Source organism: Agelaius phoeniceus, chromosome 1 (genome assembly GCF_051311805.1).
Source record: "Agelaius phoeniceus isolate bAgePho1 chromosome 1, bAgePho1.hap1, whole genome shotgun sequence".
Taxonomy (NCBI): domain Eukaryota; kingdom Metazoa; phylum Chordata; class Aves; order Passeriformes; family Icteridae; genus Agelaius; species Agelaius phoeniceus.
Genome location: NC_135265.1, coordinates 64,233,636 through 64,253,737, shown reverse-complemented (window position 1 = coordinate 64,253,737; position 20,102 = coordinate 64,233,636). Strand labels below are relative to the sequence as shown.

The window sequence follows — 20,102 nt, the reverse complement described above, 5'->3', positions numbered from 1 at the left end:
AAAAACAAAACATCTGCGAGTGTGAAAATGCTGTGATAAACTGCAAAGAGCTCAGGCCTCTTCAAAATGTACCTTAGGTTTAAAATTCATTTGCAAAGACAAATCAAGAAGTACAAGATGTGCAGCTTTTAACCTACTACAGCTCTACGCTTTTTAAAACCAAATCCTGTGTGTTTCATTCAAAATGTTTTTTCCTGCAGATGATGCAGCACAGCATTTTAAGCACAATAAATGCCATAATTCAACACAACTTTCCTTTTCCTATTTTATTTTTTCCAATGAATGGATACTTCAGTAGAAGTTGAAATAACTCAGCAGCACTTTAAGTTTAGTCCAGATAGCATGAAAAGATGAGATGTTCCAGCATCTCTAAAGCATTGAGCAGAGACTTCAAATCCATTTAGGTTCTGTCTGATCTCTCTTGCCATTTCCAAGAAATTTAGCCAAAGCGTTACAAAGCTGTAGTTCTCTGAAAGACTCAGGTTCACAAATGTTTTGTATATATTGCATTTTGAAAATAACATCTATAAAGATTACCACCACTAGTGGTAGTTCAGAAATTGGAGAAAGGAATAGGGACAGACTGTCTTATCTCCTAGCTTTTCTACAGCAGCTTGGAATTGCCCAAGCAATTCCTTTCTGCAAGTTACCTTGCAGAAAGGTGGCCTTGTAGAAAAGAAAGCAGTGTGACAATCTGGTTTTGAGAATAACTGTAAGGAAACCTGTTGGTGTATGGGGCTGTAGTGAGAAGAAGGGGGTGGGAGCTGATGTGTAGCCCATGATGCAGACTTGGCCCTGGAGTCAACGGGCATGGTGGGAGGGTTACCTGGGACTGGTATGAGGAGTCAGGTTGAGACATGACTCGGACTGGGACAGGAAAATCTGGTGTTAGGGTGTGTGCATCAATTCCTCCCAGCAGATGGCCCAGCTCAGGGCTGAAGGCTTCTTTTAGCCCCCCTTTGTAAGCCTTTAAGGCTGTGTTGGCCATATCCAGAAGGTGTTGGTCAGAAAACCCAAACCTTTCCATAATAGTTTCAGGGCAGGTGTTGTTCCAGGCAGGGGAACTGATCTTGGCAGGCAGCACATGGCAAAGAAAGAAAACTCCCATTTCAGATGGATAGCCAGTCTGTACTCAGGCAGGAGATGTTCTCCTGTGAACAGAAAGAAAATATTCCCCCCTTGGTGACTCACAAACAGTGACCTGATCAGACTCTGCTTGAAAAAGTATCTGACCTTGAAGCTTCTGCTGTGGAGTAGCTTTATGTGAAAGTATGGCTTGACCACTGAGGAGCTACAGTGCAGGTGTTTACCAAGAACTTGCAGATGCCATTTGCCTCCCAATACATAATAGGGAGACCTGGAGTATTTCCACAGAATACTTCCACAGAAATATTCTCTGTTAAAAACCAACATACTCAAAACTCAAGCTGATACTGGCTTTCCACTCTTTAAACAATTCCTACAAGTAATTCTCAAAAAAAGCTTTAAAAGGCTTACCAGTGTTTCTACCAATATTGAAAATATTTAGTTTATTCGGCTAGAATTTTATAAATATCTTAAGCAGAAATTTTGAGTAGTGTTTGAATCACCAGGTGGAGTGTTGTATAACGTGTGTGTAATGAGGGCTTTTATCTTCCTGTATCTTTCAGTTCACTGAATTACACTTCTATGCCGTTAAAGTGACAGCTAAATGAAAGTTAAAAAAATAAACAGTACTGTTTGGTGCTAGGTTCAAATGGTACAATAAGTGAATTGCAGGGCCACAAATTATACAATGAGAATAAACCAAAAAATCATTAAATAACTGCCGACTATACTGCAAACTCAGTGAAGCTTCCTGTGGAAGAAAATGATGAGTAATTTTATGACTAAAACTGTATTGTAAAATATATATTCAGTGGAATGCTGATGTTTTGTAATGCTCTAGTACTTGGATTTGCTTTCAGTATATTACAGATATTTTACTGTGTCCACTGAATCAAAGAGCACTTTTGTAGCTCATGCTTATTCCTGTAATCAAGTTGCCTCTCATTCTCTGACAAACTAAACAGATTGAGCTCTTTTAAGCTTTCCCTTGAAGGAGATTTATTCAGCTCCTGAATATTTTTTTTGTGACTGTCTCACTGTTCCTGTGAGAAACTGTCCAAACTGCTCATAATCCTATAAAGATTGTGAACATTGTGACTGTGCAAAATACCTTAGTTTGACTCCCACCACTGCCAAAAAGGTAAAGGTATCTCAGCTGTGTTTCCCTCCCATGTTGCTAAATTCATGTTGCAAAGATCTCACACTCAGATCATTTGTCTTTGTGACTTCTCTATGTCTCTGCTCATTACAGGGGGGTTGGACTAGATGACCTTTAAAGGTACATTCCAACCAAAACTGTTCCAATCTATGATTCTGTATTCACAGTGTGAATTAGGTATGCAGTTTACCTGAATAGGCAAAGCTTTTTCTACAGTAATCTCATACACTAATAATGCAGCTAGCAAGTACTTAAATGTTAAAGAGAAGAGCTTTTTTTTTGTGTATTCATGCCTCATTTTATTTGTATCACTTGAGCAAAGTTGTTTGGTGGAAGTGCTCTCTGTGCTTTTCAAGATTCTAATGTATTTCTCCTTTCTTCTCTGGCATCACCACAGCAGACCTAAAGTTGTCTTTTCCTTCTAATGGGCCTCTGAGATAAGTCCCTGATGTTTGTGCTATTAAATTCAAGGTCAACACCTTGAATAACACTTGTTAAGTCAATGGAAATGAAATATTATCTTACTTGTCAGATCTATCTAAAAAGACTAAAAAGGGAGAACATCTTGGGACAGTATTTACACTCAGGTTGATAGGCATTGGTACCTGCTCATTTCAAGATCAGTTAACAATGAAAAAATTAATTTTTGGCCCTCTCTGTGTTCTAAAAATTAGGAACAAGTATCTATCCAGTAATATAAAAACTGCCCTCTTTATATTATAAGTTTGTCTTAGCCTGAAATATCAACCTTAATCTTAAAATGCCATGTCTTCCATAGGGCAAAGAGGGAACAGAAAGCATACCAACAATGAATCATCTGTTTTTGTTATCAGTCATTCAGACCCTTTGGTGATGGATGGGTGAATAGATTGAGCCTAGAGCTCTAAGCCAGCTTGGCAGCTGGCAGGTAAGTCCCTGGAAGCTCACCAAAATGCTTTCTGAAGCACCACACTTCTGGTTTAATTGTTGTATTTAGCAAAATCATAATCTAGAATATAAATTATCCTCTTAAGACAATAGGATCACACTTAACCATACAGCTACTTTCACTGGAACTTAAGCATACAGGGATTGTACATGTGCTCTGGTAGGGATCTGAAGAAGGATGCTTTTTTTTTTTGGATGGGGAAATAGAGAAACAGCTCTTACAAGACTTGGAAAGAGCAAGTCAGAACTGAAAACAAATGGTGTGCGGGTGATGTGAAGGTGAAGTAATAATACTGCATATTGATAAATCCCACAAAAATCCCAAGTGAACCGAGTTTCCAGTAAATTTTGTGTTATTTGTGTCTTAAGGATTAATGAAACTTTCTTACATGACTGCTTTGCTCAACTATGCCACCTGACAGGCAAGTTAAAAGCATTTTGTTAGCCTAGAATGGAGAAGGCTATCAAAATAGAGATATCACTGGGTGCAGTGATATCTGCCTTCCTTCTCCTGGTATACCTCCCAAGACAGCTTGTTCCAAAGTAGTGTGCTGTGCTAATGACAGCATTTAAGAAGATTCTTTTTATGAATTTATTGCAAGATGGCCAACACATCTGCTTCATGTTGAAGTGTGGTTTTTAGACTCTAAGGACAGTTCTCTGTGTGTTCATCAGTGTAAATGTAAGGCTTCACTAATGCATATTGACACAGATTTATTAAAATATGAATTCTCATTGACTTTGGGACTGAGAGGAGGGAGGAATGGCAAAAAAAAATGCATAGAAAGAAACTTTCTGGGGTGGCTCATTTAGAGTGCAGTTTTGGTATTCAGGTATGGCTATGAATAGATTGAACAGCCTTCTGAACTTTATGCCCTTTTAAAAATTAAGTGGCCTATCTATTTTCTGTTTCAGTAAAGTAAAATTATTCATGAAGAGAAATGTCAGTTGTACCAGTCTTATAATTAATTTTCAGTTTTAATAACATTAACAGGATGCTTCACTCACTGTTTGTCATTTTACAAATAGCTGATATAGTGCATGTGTGTGTATTTGAAATTCTGTAGGTATCTTGAGAGGGTAACAGCTTTTCTCTAGTTCTAGAACATGCACACACACGTGCATGCACACACATTTATACATGGTACCTTCTCAAGACAGCTAAAGTATTTTAAATTATGCATATATATGAACATGTATATTTATATTTGCCAGACAGACCAAGGGTATAAATTGACATCATAGATACAGGTGTGGAAATTTTCTGCATCCAGTGATGCAGATTACTTTACAAACACATTCATCCCTGTAACCTTTTGTTTGCCTTTTGCTCAAAGAAGAGAAACAATTTCACACAGTATGATCAGTAAAGTGCAACTGTGGACATAATTCTGTGCAGGTGTCCAAACCAGAATTATCTATCCATTCACTGTAAAATAGGAACTTGTAATAAACAATCCTGCTGCATACTTGATGCCTCCTCCTTTTTACTGTTTTACTCTGCATTTCTTTCACTAGCAGTGTTATATCCTTATGCTTAGCTTTTTCCCTCTTTTATTCCGCTTACAGTCTTGTCTGTCTGTGTGCAAAAAAGCCAGCCTCACTGAAACAGATTTTTTTTTAAGAGTTAAAGATCTTGTTTTTTAAAAGAGTTAAGATCTCTTTTTAAAGAGGTTTTTTTGTTTCAAAGAGTTACCCTGTGTGTTTTATTTTGCTGCTCACGCATTAGCTATGTCAACTGAAGCACAGATAAAGAGTAAAAAGAGGCATGAAATAAAGCTATGATAAATAGTAAATACTGGGAAATAAAAAATATGCAATGATCAGCACGTGGCTGTCTGTATTGAAAAGTGAAGCTCATATCACTCCATTGCTGCTGGTCCAGAGCTCCTTTGATCATGTTTGAAGAGTTGCTTTTGTCTGGGAATGTTTGGAGGGTTGATACGGGTCGATTTCAATGAACACTTGCTTTTATGTTTGTATATTCATAAAATTTAAAATTCAAATGCATATGTGTGTGTTATAGCAATGCATATAGCTGATGGATTAGGCTCATTATTTGCTGTTAAAATATTAGCAATAACTTTTGCGAACAAGACACAGTAACACAGATTTTACTGTGCAAAATATAGTGTCTAAACAGACGACAGTGCAACAAGTAGGGTATGTCAGAAAATTCCAAAGAAGGAGATCATAGTATTTGGAATCAGTTTTGAGTCTCAATGGATTGGAGTGGTTTGATGTGTTTTGCAGGGGTTTTTGTTTGTTTTGGCTTGTGCTTTTTTATGGTGGGGAAGATGGATGATAGGGGTCTTCCAGGAAGAAATATTAATTACAAGTGGAATTTCTGCACTGGCATGTGTATGAGAAGAAATTTCTTCTCTGGCAGTATGCCTGTTAAAATACCTAATTTTGCACTACCAGACACACTGCAATGTTTGTACCAAATTTTCTAGAGAATACACTGAAGGCGTGCAGAGCTCTTAGACAATGGGCAAAGCCTGAAAAAAAAATCAAACTGAACCCATATATTGCAAGACATTATTGTTCTGAGAGAAGAAACAAATCTTGGGAAGGCAATTTCATCAGCATTCATAGCACTAAGCAGTGGCCCAGTTCCTGTGCTGCCAGCTCCAGAACTGACGTCATCTGTCCACCATGACATACTGGACCAGTCAGACTGGCACACAAATACTGAGCAGCTGCCTCACACACATCCAGTTGCATATCTCTAGCAAAAGAAAGACTCTAGTCAGAGATATGAATGGTTATTCATCCATTTGCAAAAAGAAATGCAGTGTGCTAGGCAGCAAACAGCAAGCATCATACATTCACTGATGAGCAAAGTGATAATGGGGAAACCACAGGGAATTATGTTGAAAGGAAGTGGGTAAATATTGGGGGTCTGTTCAGCTCAACCCACTAGTTCCAGGGAGGACACTTAACAAAGCTCACATCTTGCATACAGCTCCAGATGTCCATGAAACTCGGTTAATTTTTTTTTTCTCTGATTTTTCTGTCTGCTGCAAGTCTGAGAGAAAGGGAACTGAGTCCTAGATCTCTGCTCTGCCTCTCCAGAGTGCCAGCTGCACTGGAAAGACTGAAGTTAAGTTGTTGTGTTCCTGCAGCTGGCTTTTAGGCACTGGGATATGACAAGGAAGATATGCACAGGTCACACCAATTTTTGGGTTTCTTTCAGTTACACTGGAACCAAAAAGGGCCATTGTTAAGGAATAGACAGTATAGAAACTTATTTGATCCCCTGCCTAGACTGTGAGAATTAGCTAAATGGTGAATATCTCACATTGTGCTATCATTATTGTTCATCATTGTGACAGGCCGGAAAGAGCAAACATAATAATTAATACTCAGCATTGTGATAATGCCATTGTGCCCCAGCTTTAAATTGTTTAAACAAAGCTTCTCTTTTATTTCAGTAACTCCCTGATAATTCTGTTAAATCTTTCTTTTCTTCAGTCTTGAATCAACTTTTCAATAGAGACATCTTGTATTTAAGTGGGCTTAAAGGCAGGGAATGTCTGTGTTTGTATGTGTGTGTCACTCCCTTTCAAGTAGAGGACAGCTATGACTGAATTACTTTCTTCAAATATCAGATAAAATTATCCAGCTAAACATTATTGTACACATACATATTGTATATGTACAATATATTGTATATTAGTAGATTAAAGCATTAATCTATTAACATAATGTTTAAAGAAATATATTGAGCTATTTTTCATGGAATCATAGAATGTTTTGGTTTGGAGGGGAATTCAGAGATCATCAAGTTTCAACCCTCATGCCGAGGTCAGGGACATTGTCCACTAGACCAGGTTGTTCAAAGCCCTATCCAACCTGGCCTCGGATTTCCACTTTCTTTTTTTTTTTTCACTTCTTTTTTTTTGTTTTTTGCATTTTCAGAAATGCAGTGTTTTATTCCAGTTGAACAACAATCACTAGCAACAATATTCTATCTGATGTGGTTTCTTTTAATGAAGAGATACTAGTGCTCATTTTCAATGTGAAAATTACAATTTCAGCTTTTATCTATGCATTTTCTTGAATAGATAATAATAAATTAATAAGTGTAGAAGCATAGTGAGTAAAACAACACACTCTCTCCTTTTTAACACTTGCTGGAAAATGCACTGTGTGTTAGACCTGCTTTTGAAAATCAGAACAATCAAAGACGATATATATTATAAAGAAAAATACTTGGAAATGTGAATGTTCCTGTTAAAATGTATACATATAAATTTTATCTTTATTTGATAGTGCAGTTCATGGGTGGTTGAAATAAAACTACATTCCTCACTGAGAGTCACTGCCTGGGGGCTTTGTGGACCCTCCAGCATGGGGAGGGTTCATAATGCTCAAATGGACAAGGCCCTTCAGACCTGTCTCTGCTTTTGTTGAGAAGTGTAGTGGGCACCTTGGTGAGAATGGGATTGAAGGGGTGTAGAAGCCCCAAAGTGACCATGAGAGAAGGACAGTGAGAATGGCACCCAGATGAGGTCATGGAGATAACAGCGCACATCCAAGTGACCTTCCAAGGACACCCACTTCAGGAGACAGTGAGTAAAGCCCGATGACTCACAGAAGTGGGTGGGAAGAATAGATTGTTTGCTGTTTGTTGTCTGAAGACAACAGAAATGCACATCCAGCAGCAGCATGTGTTTGCCAACATAAAAATGAGGATGAGGCATGTCCTCTTCACCACGTCACTCCATTATCAATGGTATCATTGGTACCATTGTATCTCCATTATCAATGCTGAACAGACTTTTGGTTACCTGTGTCTGGGTGCTTTGTGAGTGCGTGGTTTGGTGTGTGATCAGCACCCTCCCATTCCTTAAGATTTCACACTGAGCTCTTCTAAGTTCTTGGTACACAGTACTGCAATATTGTCTTCTGGACTTTTCAGGATGTGAGGTTCAAACCAGATGATTTCCAGAGGTTCCTTCCAATGTAAATTGTTCTGTAGTTCTGCCACTTGAAAGCAGTAGTATGTTCCATGAACTTCACTGCACAGGTCATAAGATTAGTATAATATAGGTTTATGGTAATTTCTTAAATCTTACCCTTTTATCTTCATTGGTTTGAACTACCCACGCTTTGTTTTTTAAAAATGGTTTTAAGTAACTTAGGTACAAAAAAAAAAAAGGCATTTCTGAGGATAAAATTAGTTTTAAATAATCTTGCACTAGAAAAAATTTCATTCAGTGTATCTGTCTGATCAGAAGGCTGTAAACCTCTGAACTTCAGGGACTTGGGATTGAAGTGCCATCTCAGTTGTTGGCTGAGACAGGATCAATCACAAACAATGAGGATTATGTATCCACTTAAAAAAAAATACAGTGCCCAGACTGAACTGTGCAATTTGCAGACCTCATCTTGTCACATTCTTTATGGTGCTAAGCTGATTGTATGAGGCTGGAGCCACAAGTAATCTCTCTCATTCAGCTCTGCTGCAATGTTGTTGGACATACAGAATGAAGGCTTGTTACTCAAAATCAGGCACATCTGTCAGCTCTAGCACAGGCCAGGAGTTGTGCTTTTGGTTTGCTACTTGTCTGACAAAATACAGTTTCTTTAAAAACACTGAAGGATCTTCTGTGAACCCCACCAGCCTTTACCCTTAGTAGAATTCTCTGTAAATGAATTCTCTGTAAATGAAATTTCTCATGGTTGTGGTCTGACAATTCAAGGATGTACAACTAAATCAAACAGCTTTCTCCTGAACTTTGCTATTTCACTGTAGCTATTTTAGTGGTGAAAATACCACTAAAGCTACAGTTTGATCCCAAATACCTTTCTGTTCTATCAGTCTATTACTATTTATCCCCATTCATTCTCATCAGTGTGGTGGGCAGCAAAAGGTATATTTTATTACTCCATTTCTTTTCATATTCAGATTACTACCAAATTTTTGTATCATCTGTTCTTGTATAACACACATTTTCCTCATCTCCCACCACTCTCTGTGCCTTAAAACTTTTAAAATTTGATTCCTGTCACTTGTAACATACACCTTGTAACCTACACTTGCCTAGCTGACTAGACACTTCCATTGCTTCCCTTCCCCCCTAACCCCCTTGTGCCTTTTCTTGGCGATTTTCCTAAAGTGTATAATTCTGGTTTTTTTAAATCCCCCCCCCCCCCCAAATTCACCTTGTGTATCAAACTTGGTTTTATTCCACTCAGTCCTTCTCCCCCTGTACACGCTTCCAGATGTGTTTCCTTAGCATGCTAATTTAGAAAGCTTTTTCCTAAATTTTCTTCGCATGCACTTAGCGCTCTCTCTCCACTCCCTACAGCAAAGTCTCTCCAAGTCATCATACTGCTAATCTCTTTTCTCTGATTCACAACTCTCCTCTGTAAGGATCCCAAGACTTTCAGGTAATAATCTTAAAAATTATATTCTGTGATCCGTTGCACTCAGGCAACAAAAGTAACACAGTGGAATTGAGCCCAGTGGCTTTGCACAAGTATAAGAGAGAAAAGATAGTGAGCATTTACTTTGAAGGTCATTTTTTGCTCCATTTAGGTCTTGTGCTTAATGATACGGTTATTAAAGTGTTGCTGTAAGACGCCTTATAGGTTTTAAAGACTAATGTGCAGTGCTTTAGTTAATTTCTCTTGAGTAGCTGAGTTAAAATCTTACTGTGTGAAATGGTTAAGGATTGCTATGGATGGTGAGTGGGATCTCCAGTTCTTTCATAGCCACTGATGTAATAAGCCAGTGGTTCCACCTGGTGTGTTGACAGAATATGAGACACATCTGAGGCTGCAGTGTCTCCTTTGGATGTGATGCTGAGTCTGTGTGAGTGTATCAAATACTTCATTCACATAATGTTCAATCAGTAAGTCCTTCAGACTTGATATCCTGCCAATGGGACTGCCACAATTCATGTATTCATAAACAGTGTCCTTGAGATCTTGTCTGCTCCTTTCTGCATAACCCAGTGTATTAAAAGAACTTTATCTTTTTGGGGAAGGGAACGGTATCCTGTGGTTTTTATGAATGACTAGATGCCATCATAGTTGTTTACTGATGATGTTCCCTGGTTGGAGTTATATATTATGAAGCACAAGTTGTTTCCAAGATTTAATAATGTGACAATTAAATTTATTTTCTTTTTCGGTAGCAGAGCCAAGGAAAAATTGATGGTTGTGTCAGTTTTCTAGTCAATTCAGTATGACTTTTGCCTTAGCTGGGATTACAGATTTAGGAACTGAATAAATGAGGCAGTAACAAATATTAGAAACATCAAAAAGGTATCCTGTGAAATAGCAATTAAGAAAAGCATACAGTAGTAGTTTAATTCTTCCAGCTTTCTCCTTGTTACCGAATAAATAAGCATTTTGCCTGAGAAAGGCCCTGCATGTGCATCCTAAGAAAATGTTTGCATCCAAGATTTAATTCCTGCTGTCATTTTACAAGGTAAACTCAGTGACAAGTTTTGACAAACAAATCCCTCAAGTAAAGTTTTTCTTAGCACATCTTTAGACCTACGGGCTACCATAAGGAAAGCAAGAGGAAAACTACTTTTTATCTCAAACAAGGGATTTTTAAGAGAAGCCAATGTGATTTGTTGACATATTTGTAAGCATTGCAACTTGTTTGGTTGAATCACTCTTGATTTACACAAGAGATTTTTTGTCTAATGAATTATCCGTATGCTGTGTTGCCATTTTTCTTGCCAAAAGACTTGTGACCACACTGACAAAAAAGGAGAGAATGCTTTTATTGCTGTAGGATACCATAAATGCATGTGTGAAAATGCATTTTGATTTTACAGAATCAAAATCCATTTTGATTTTACAGAATTTTACAGCTTTTGATTTTACAGAATTCACTGGGATCCTTGAAAGCTAGAGATTTGAGCATAGACAGTATGATATCATCTTTTGCTGTGGACAAGGAATGCTTCATTATTAAAACAAAATGGGCACTAGGGCTGTCTAGTGAATCTACTTAACATAAAATTCACTATTGAAGCAGCTGCTTCTCCCCTAATCCACCTCTGTCTTATGATATATCCACATATCAGTGTTCTGTGAAGCCCACTCAGAAGCCAGAGTGTCTGGGAGAAACTCAGAAAAATAATTTTCATTATTTTCTCCCTGTTTTTCAGGGAGAAAATAATAAAAATTAAGTTCCTCAAACCTTCTACTGCAAGTCTTGTCACTTCATATACACAAGGTGTTTATGTGCAGGAAAAAACTTTGGAAGGTATCTGTGTGGAGGAGCACTGACAGACGTGTGAATAGCAACATTTGCATAAACTTTTTAGTAAGTAGAGATGAAAGTCTCCATTTTCCATGGTTACTGATCCTCAGATATCCAGTTCAAACAGACATATCTGAGAATGAAAGGTACAACTTCTGCTGTCCTTTAGGGTATCTCCTATCACATTTCAAAATGCAGTTTTTTGTAGCTTAACACTCTATGGTGATGGCTTACAGATAGGCAAGATATATTGGCACAGGTTGTAGACAAAGCTCAGCATATTAGCACAGGATGATAGTTGTGGGAAATGGTACATGAGGCTGGCTGATTCTCCTACAAGCCAGATTAATTTAACTCATCCAGAAGTGCGTGTTATTATGGCTAGCTTGGTTCCACTATGAATCCCTCTCAGTTATATCAACTCTGCGCTGCAGTTTAAAGTGTAGATGTACTCACTGTTGCAAAATGTATCCACCACAATTACTGAGAAATGCTCCTCGGGGTGCACTTTCTTTGGGTGCACTTTCTGAAAGAGTCCTCCAGAAGCAGAGAAGGACAAATATGAGCTCAGAAGCTCTCAAGTAATATTGCAATCATTTGACTCTGGAGCAGAATTGGATTTTAATCAATTTCACGGAGAATTCTTTCTGTCAAGAAACCAAGCCCAAGGAAAAAAGTCTATTTTAACTTGCTGCAAATTATGTGGTTGGTGTTTGCAGAGATGTGAAAAAGTCAGATTCACAGTGGATGCTGCTTTTTGCATGGATTACTAGCGCAATAGTTGTTAACTTTCATAAACTTTGGTTTAGTAGGCTAACAAACAGCAGTGTGCTATCCTGGTGCTTCAAACATAAATAAAGGATAATGCTTCTTAGCTTTTGACTAGATAATACATATATATAGGATTTTTTTCCTAGATCTTCAGTCTTTGCAGATTATATGCATTCAGCATGCCGGAAATGAAAAACAGTGAAATATGTGTTATCCCCTAATGTCTAGTTAAATGGTTCACTTCCTAGCATATCTTTCTAGTATCACTTTTTGGAAAAGAAACTTACGCAGTGGAACATTCAGAAGCCTTATATTCACTTGTTTAAGTGAAAGCAGAGCAGAGGAGATTCATTATTTAAAATAGTTTAAAGAAAGCTGTCATTTAAAACATCTGGTGTTTTAAAATGTTCCTGGTTATGTTTCTATCAAAAAAATATTTTCTTACTTAGTGGAAGGCAAGAAATGTTTTTCATTTCCTACTTTACTCCATAAGTCTTAGCCAAGCTGCTCATTTGTGATATGGAAAACCTGATATCCTTGGGAATACTTGCTGAAGAGCTGCTGTGATGATGTTGGGATTTTTATTATACTAAGTGACATTGATAACCTGTTAGTGTTCTTTTTGCTAGTCTTGAAGTACATGTTGCAAAACACTTAAAACTAAAATCCCCATTGATTATTACCAGTTAAAAAAATACCAATACCTGGTCTCAGTTATTAATTTACACAAAATTAAATTTATGGGTTAATAGGAAAGTGTAAGGGCTCTCTGTGGACTGTGTTGCTTTTTAAACCTTTAGAATCCCATTTTAGGTACCTTCTCTCTGTTTTGTGTGTTGGTCGGGGTTTGGTTTTTTAAATTATTTTAATATACAATCTGAATATGCCTTGATTACTTCCAAGATTTCTGAAGCGATGCTTTCCTCTCATGCACTTTGTATTTTGAATATGCTCGACTGGCAGACTTCAAACGTTCATTTCGTTTAACCTTTCAACCACTGTAGTTGCAAATGACATCAAAATGCTGTAGCTCTGCTCAAAAGAAAAGACACTTTCATACCCTTCATTGAGTTTGTGAGACTTAACCAGTGTAACTCCTTTGAATGATGGAAAATTAGTAAAGTCCAGGCTGCTCTTGTCCCAGAATAGAATTATGCAGCTCTTTCTGAAGCACATTTCCTAAGTGCAGATTTTCTGATTTTTTGCAGGTTCTTATTGATCTGATTTAGACCTGATTGGATTATCTGCTGCTGTGGCAGTATATTTCTATCGCAAACACATGGGAGGGAGATACACTGCATTCTTAACTGGATTCTGATACATCCTATGAATAAATTGCAGCTTCTTTCTGCTCCTCTTATACAGCCCAAAGGGCACTGTATGTAGAGTCTCAGCCCATAAGGATTCTGTCCTTTGCTTGAAATATTCCATCTAGTAGCACTTCAACTCTGTCACTGACAGTTCAGAATGAGTAAAAAAAATAGCACATTTCCCTGCTAAATAACACGTTAAAGCTGAACAATTCATATCAGTCCCCCAGAAGTTTAATTACTTTATAAGCATTAATCTGAGCTAAGCAAGTCTCATCAGCAGAACACTCCAGCGATTCTGACATTGGTGATGAAGCAATTTATGGAGCTCTGACACTTCCAGATCATCCCCAGTAGCTACAAAGATACTACCAGACTAGTACTTAAAGCTGCTCTTGTTTCACATGATTCCTGTATTCCTTAAAGTAATAGAATAAAAGCTCTGCCTGTCATTTGACACAAATTAATTTCCCTCCTCCCATCTGCTTTCTCAGTGCCTGCAATTTTATTTCGCATACCTGTGTCTAGAATGGTGGGTGTGCATGCAGTAACTGTTTTTTGCATATTGTGTACAAATCAGGCCAAACGGAATTTTTCTACAAGCCTGTTGTAAAAGGGCAGTACATGTTGCTGTCAAAGTTAATGTCTCCCTGCTGACACTTGTCTGTTAGGATTGTTCATTTCCCAGGAACGCTGTTGAAGACATACAACTTTACTGCATGTCAACCAGATCTACTAATAATTGTGCTTTTTATAGCATCTGAGGGGTTTGTGTTTGCTCTTTTTTAAATACATCGATAAGATTTTTTTAAAAAATTCTTAGTTACATTGAAATTCTAGTGATGATAATGATGTTATAAGAATAATAATAGTAGATATAAGAATGTTGATTGAGGAGAGGTTATATGCCAACTTTGCTGTATTGCTAAAATAAGAATAATCTTTATCCCAGAAATAAGTATTTTTAGGTGCATGCTTTAGGGGAACTAAATGAAATATTAAAATTACACTTTACTTGATCCAGGTTAGAATGTTGCTTCCTCAGACCCCTCACTTTTCAAGCTATTGGGGCTATTTGCAGCATCAGCTGGATCAGACTTTAGTTGCCAGTGTTTCAAATAGGACACAATGGTAGAAGACTAGGTCTAAAAATGTTGTTTGTAAGTGGAAATCTGTATTGGATTTGGATGATTTTGATGTAGAGTTTTCAATATTCTTGTGACTGAAGGAACTGCAGTTGTTTTTTACCATTTCCTTTCTGAACAAGATCAAATGCAAATTCTGAGCAGTAGTTAAAGCAGAAAACCTTGTTACCAAATTTATGTAAAGAATACATAAAATCCAGTATCAGTGCTGCCCTGTATAATGTCCACCCTTTTTATTTCCTGTTTGCACTATCAAGATAAAATAGACAATATAGTAAAATCTTTGTATATAGTCATGTCAAAAATACCTGAAACAGAATATACAAAGTTAAACATCCTTGTATTAGGTGGATTTTTCTTAAGGACAATAGAAAAAACAAGAAGTACAACTTCTTTTCTAGCCTATTCTGCAGTTGTTTTCAGTTCCATTAGGACAAAGCTAATGCCACGCTTACTTTCTATTAAATCTTATTTTGAAGGTTAATTGGAACTTACTGTAATGCATTAAAATTGTTCCCCTGTGTGGAGAGGAATTTCTCACTGAATGATGTAATCAAGATAAATTTTCTGTCATTTTGCCTCACCTGGTCTCTCCCAAATTATATAACAGAATATATGACCAAAGAGAGAGAATTCTGTTATATTTTGGGGATGTTACATTTTGAGTATGTTACTTAATATCTTCTATTAGAAGTAATGTTTATTTGAAAAGCAGAAGTTATTTTCTTGCATTTCTGGACCGATTTTAATTACTTACATTCAAGCACACAGTAGCAAGCAGAGCAAAGATGTAAAATTCTATGGTGCTCTCATCATGTGTTCTGAAGCCTAATACAAAATCATATTGGCTTTTAATAGTGTCTAATATAAAGATAAATGCTAGACATATCTGTAGGCCAAATGATTAAATATTTATGCCTAAATTAAGCAATACTTGGAAGCTTTTTATTTATTTATAATTTTGTATCTTTTCAAGTCATATTCTAGAACCAGTGTCCTACAGTCTGTTCAGCTCTCAGAAGAGCTCCTAAAGGGCACAAGCATTAAAGCAGAGATGCAGAACTCTATTTTATTTGATAAAGCTACCAAAACCCACCCCTACTACGAAAGAGGAGAATGTCTAACCTTTCCCTGAAATAGTAGTAACGTCATGAGTTCTGCTGTGAAGTTTATATTAACTGGAGTAGATTGCTTACTGATTTCAGAGTCCTAAAGGAAAAGCCAGTGGCAGTGAGAAAACTGCAAGAGAAAATGCCTAAACAGCCCATTAAGCAGGTTGTGAAAGAATTCAAAACAATTTAAAAGGAATAATTCTATTTAATTTGCATATTTCCAAAATTAAATGTTACCATTTTAGATACAAATTTTAAGCCATCTCTTTTTACTTATTGATTTAATCTAATTAAGTCAGTTTAAATCAAGACAGCTAATAGAAGCTCAGATGCTTTGTCCTTTATTAGTTTTATTCCTAAACAGCTACAAAGGAACCCACAACCATATGTCACATTGAGTAGTCACTCGGCATATTACTGCATAAATAGCTCATGAATTCTATATGAGGGAAAATTTCTTCTTAAGAAATATTGGAGGAGGTTTTGGTTTTGCCTACAAACCTAAATAATAAAACATTTTTTTCTACACCACAGTTGCAGGATCCATTTAAATACTGTTGTAGCCTGTAGCTAGAAAGTAAGTAATTGAGAATAGTAGGGTTTCAATAAGGGATTTGCTGTATATTCATACCATTTTCCACTACTACCTGACACATAATGTGAGTTATTGGAATAACAAAAAAGTATTGCAAATTATGTTGTTAATAGGAAATGGAGTCGATGATATTGAATACGTACAGGCAAAGGAGGTAAAAAGTACCCTAAGAGCCTGTGTCAAACACTGAATTAAGTGAACCCTGTTACATTAAAATCTCCCTGATTACTTAACAGGATGGGGGGGAAGAATAATAATTTTTAAGAAAGACTGTTTATTTTTTTCTTTTAGCATGAGATGGCACATTAATATTACATGACTTCCCATACTAAATAATTAGAGACCCATGAATTCCAATTCAAATATGAAAAATTATAATTTCAAGTGTTTTGCATTTTTTGTGACATTGTAGAGGATTGAGATCAAGCAAAGACTCTAAACATTGTAACAATAACTTCTGTTAAGAATGTTTCTCTTTTATATTAGTCTCAGCAGTTAATAATACACAACTTTTTTGCTGTATATGTTGTGGGGTTTCTCTTTCAAGCATAGTTATTGGAGGAATAACCTCATTACCTATGCTGTTGGAAACTAAGCTTTTGTGAAAAGAATGGAGGCATTTTTCATAGCAGTTTACAGAGCTGACCATAAGCCAAGCATGGATCAGTACATCACATTCTGTAACTCCTGTGCAAATTCTCTCATTGATTGGAGTTGACAGGGAAATGCCCATTGTTAAAACCCATCCAGTGTTAGCAGAATTGTGGCATGAAACAGGTTGAACATGTGATAGCTGCTGGCACTTTGAACGTTGTCTATTCAAATGTAAGATTAGTAAAGCAGTTTGGGGTGGGGTTTTTTGCATTGTGCTTAGCACAAGCTGGAAAAATCTAGTGCGATGGTCATTTCCTGCTGAGTCAGAATGCAGCAAAGCTCCTCCATGCAACATGAATGCAGTGGCCCACAGGAGATGGTTACTTTCTGGTCTGTGCTGGAGAAGAGACTGCACTGTCTTTGGAAAAGTAGAAACTATCAAAGAGCTTCTGTGACAGTGTGGATGAGGAAAGTATTTCAATATGTTTTTACAACTCTTCTTTCAGAGCACAGTTTATCTCTTCAGATGCTCTGCCTTTAGATTGGGGTTTTTTTTTTAGTGAATTGCTAACATTTGTGAATATGTGGTTGCTAGAAGAGATAGCACTTCAGAGTGTTTAGCACATAATATTGAAAGAGGCTTAAAATCAACAACAGATCTGTAAAGATAACTGGATTATGTTACAGAAATAATTTTAGTAAATGAGATTTACCCAATATATTTCTCTAAACAGAAATCTCAACATATGGCTGTTTCTATCCAAACTAGAGAAGTTGGACTCCTTCCTCTCTTTCAGAGAAAATAGACTGAAAAGTCTCCCAGCTGTATTCCTGCTCTACTAATTTTGTTTCCCTCCTTTCTACCAGTTTTTGCCCATGTGGAGAAGAAAAGGCATTTCTTGTATTCCCCGCAAGTGAACCTTTCCAAGGAGTTCTTTTTCATGGAAAGTAAGTTTCTCTATATTTATTTATCTATATTTTTTTTCCTTCTCTTCTTTCCTAAATATGCTCAGCTTGTATTTAAAAGCAACTTTTAAAACCATTGAAAATATCACATGTTGAGTAGGTCCTAGATGATGGATGATGTCTTATGGAAGTTGCTGAGCTAATATATTCATTTTAGGTTATGTGTGAAATACTGGCAAATTCCCTTCACAGAAAAAAAAAAAAAAAGTGTGAGAGATGAATGATAAAGCATTGGTTTGATGAACTGGGCAAAGATGATCTTCCATTAGGGAAGAGAGGCACAAGTATCCCATCTACTTTGCCCTGTCAGCATGACTGAGCTCCAATATTGAGAGCTTCATCTACAAGTAATCGCTTCTGGCCTCTCATAAGAACACTTTGTCTACACAGTGTTTGATAGATGAGTGCAGAGAAGGACCATATCATGTTGCACAGCCCATTCACCTTTCTTTCCATGTCTGGGAAGAAAGTCTGGCCATGTGTGGGGTCATACATAAGAGCTTGCTGTTATTGATTCAGTCTGGTCCTGTGGGTCACGTCCTCTCGCCCACAAGGGGAGTTATTCCCCCTGATTCTGGGTCTGCCCTCCAGCAGTCACATGGAGCACTGTATAGCCTGCTTGTGTCTTCTACCATGCAGAAGATGCCTCTCTGTCTTCAGCTTTTCTCCCTTTTTAGTAAAAGTTTCAAGCAGAGGAGTTCATAACATACAGGATGGGTGGCACAGGGATGGAAAGAGAGGGAGTCAGAGCTCAAGCAGCAACAGGAATGATGGATTCACTCCTGCAGTGCTTAGTCAGGACTCTTACAAAAGGCAAGTGCTTGTCACAGGATAACAGATGTGCTTGTTCTTGAATAAACTGCAGAGGATACTGTCATCATTGGGCATGTCTAGTAGTTTATAGTGGTGTCTAGTAGTTTATATTTTGTTCAGAAAGCTGCTGTGTGCTACATAATACTCACAGGAATAAAATGTTCTGCAATTGCATTGTGTTGACCCCATCAGATAGATTCTGTGGAAGGCTAGCAGAAGGACTGTAGGTTTTGTAAAAATTAATTCATATGTTAAATGAAAGAATTATTATCTAAGAGAGCTGTTTATCTACGTAAACAATTGCCAGTCTGATTCTTTATTCACTAAGAGATAAAGCTTTTCAAACACATCACATAGAGTGAGTTCAGGATAGCAAAACACTGAATCATAGAATAATTTGTTTTAGAAAGAATCTCCAGGAAAATCCAGTTCCTTTTGCTCAAAGCAGGGCTCAGTTCCAAGGCAGAGTGGCTTGACCAGAGTTGTATCCAGTCAAGGATATCTGTAAGGTTGCAGATTTCATTTACATCTGTCTTGACACGTGTTCAGTGTTTGAGTAACTTGTGTACTATTTTTTTCTCTAATCTGTAATTGAAATTTCCCTAGTTATAACTTGTGTCTTGGTATCAAACAAGCAGATGAGACAAGTCTAGGTTCAGGTGAAAAGCTGGACATAAGAAGCAGTTTAAAATCATGACAAATACCAGAATTAATAAAAATACACACAGTGCTTTAAAATTCGACATGGGGCTTCATGTTGATCTCCAGTGACTACAAATTTCCTACTTGATGTGAAAGAGGTTAGATTTATCATGACTGCCCCCTGGATTTCAAGGTCAGAAGGAACATGCAGGTTGCAGCTCAATATTCAAAATAGCCCAAATATTAATGGAGCACATAATAGGGACATGCCTTCTTTTGGCATCATAAAAAAAAAAGTGTCTCAAAGAGGAGGATAAAACATGATCATACAGACACTATCTCTTTTCCCATGCATCATATTGCTTTTAACACTCAACAAGTAGAAGTATGTGAATTGTGACATTTTTGGTGAGGAAGCAGGATTCAGAGGGGCAGTAGTTAACCCCTTCCTTTCTTTAATTCCTTATCCTGCCTGCTTCCAGTAAATACTCACCTGGGAAGCATGCAAAAGACCAGATAGAAAATCTTTGATATAGAGCAGAATTTGCTTGAAGGAGTAGCTGGCCATATTTCTCAAGAAATGCTTCATTTTCTCAAGAAATAGGAATTATTTGAAGCCAAATTTCTTTAAAAGCCTCAGTTTCCATATAATTTTAATAAGTCTCTGATTAGAGAACTTTTTAGTGTATGTGATGTATATAATAGTAGGGCAGCATTAATTAAACCCAAAAAGGTGGCAGCTCCCA

At 37.1% G+C, this 20,102-nt stretch overlaps 1 protein-coding gene across 1 annotated transcript in view; it reads left to right on the top strand.

Moving 5' to 3' along the window:
* Positions 1 to 20,102, top strand: part of RNF182 (ring finger protein 182) — a 36,714-nt gene that overhangs the window by 3,340 nt on the left and 13,272 nt on the right. Inside the window, exon 2 of the mRNA XM_054637762.2 lies at positions 17,803 to 17,883. The gene's annotated coding sequence lies outside the window, so the exon portion shown is untranslated. The remainder of the gene's footprint in view (positions 1 to 17,802; positions 17,884 to 20,102) is intronic.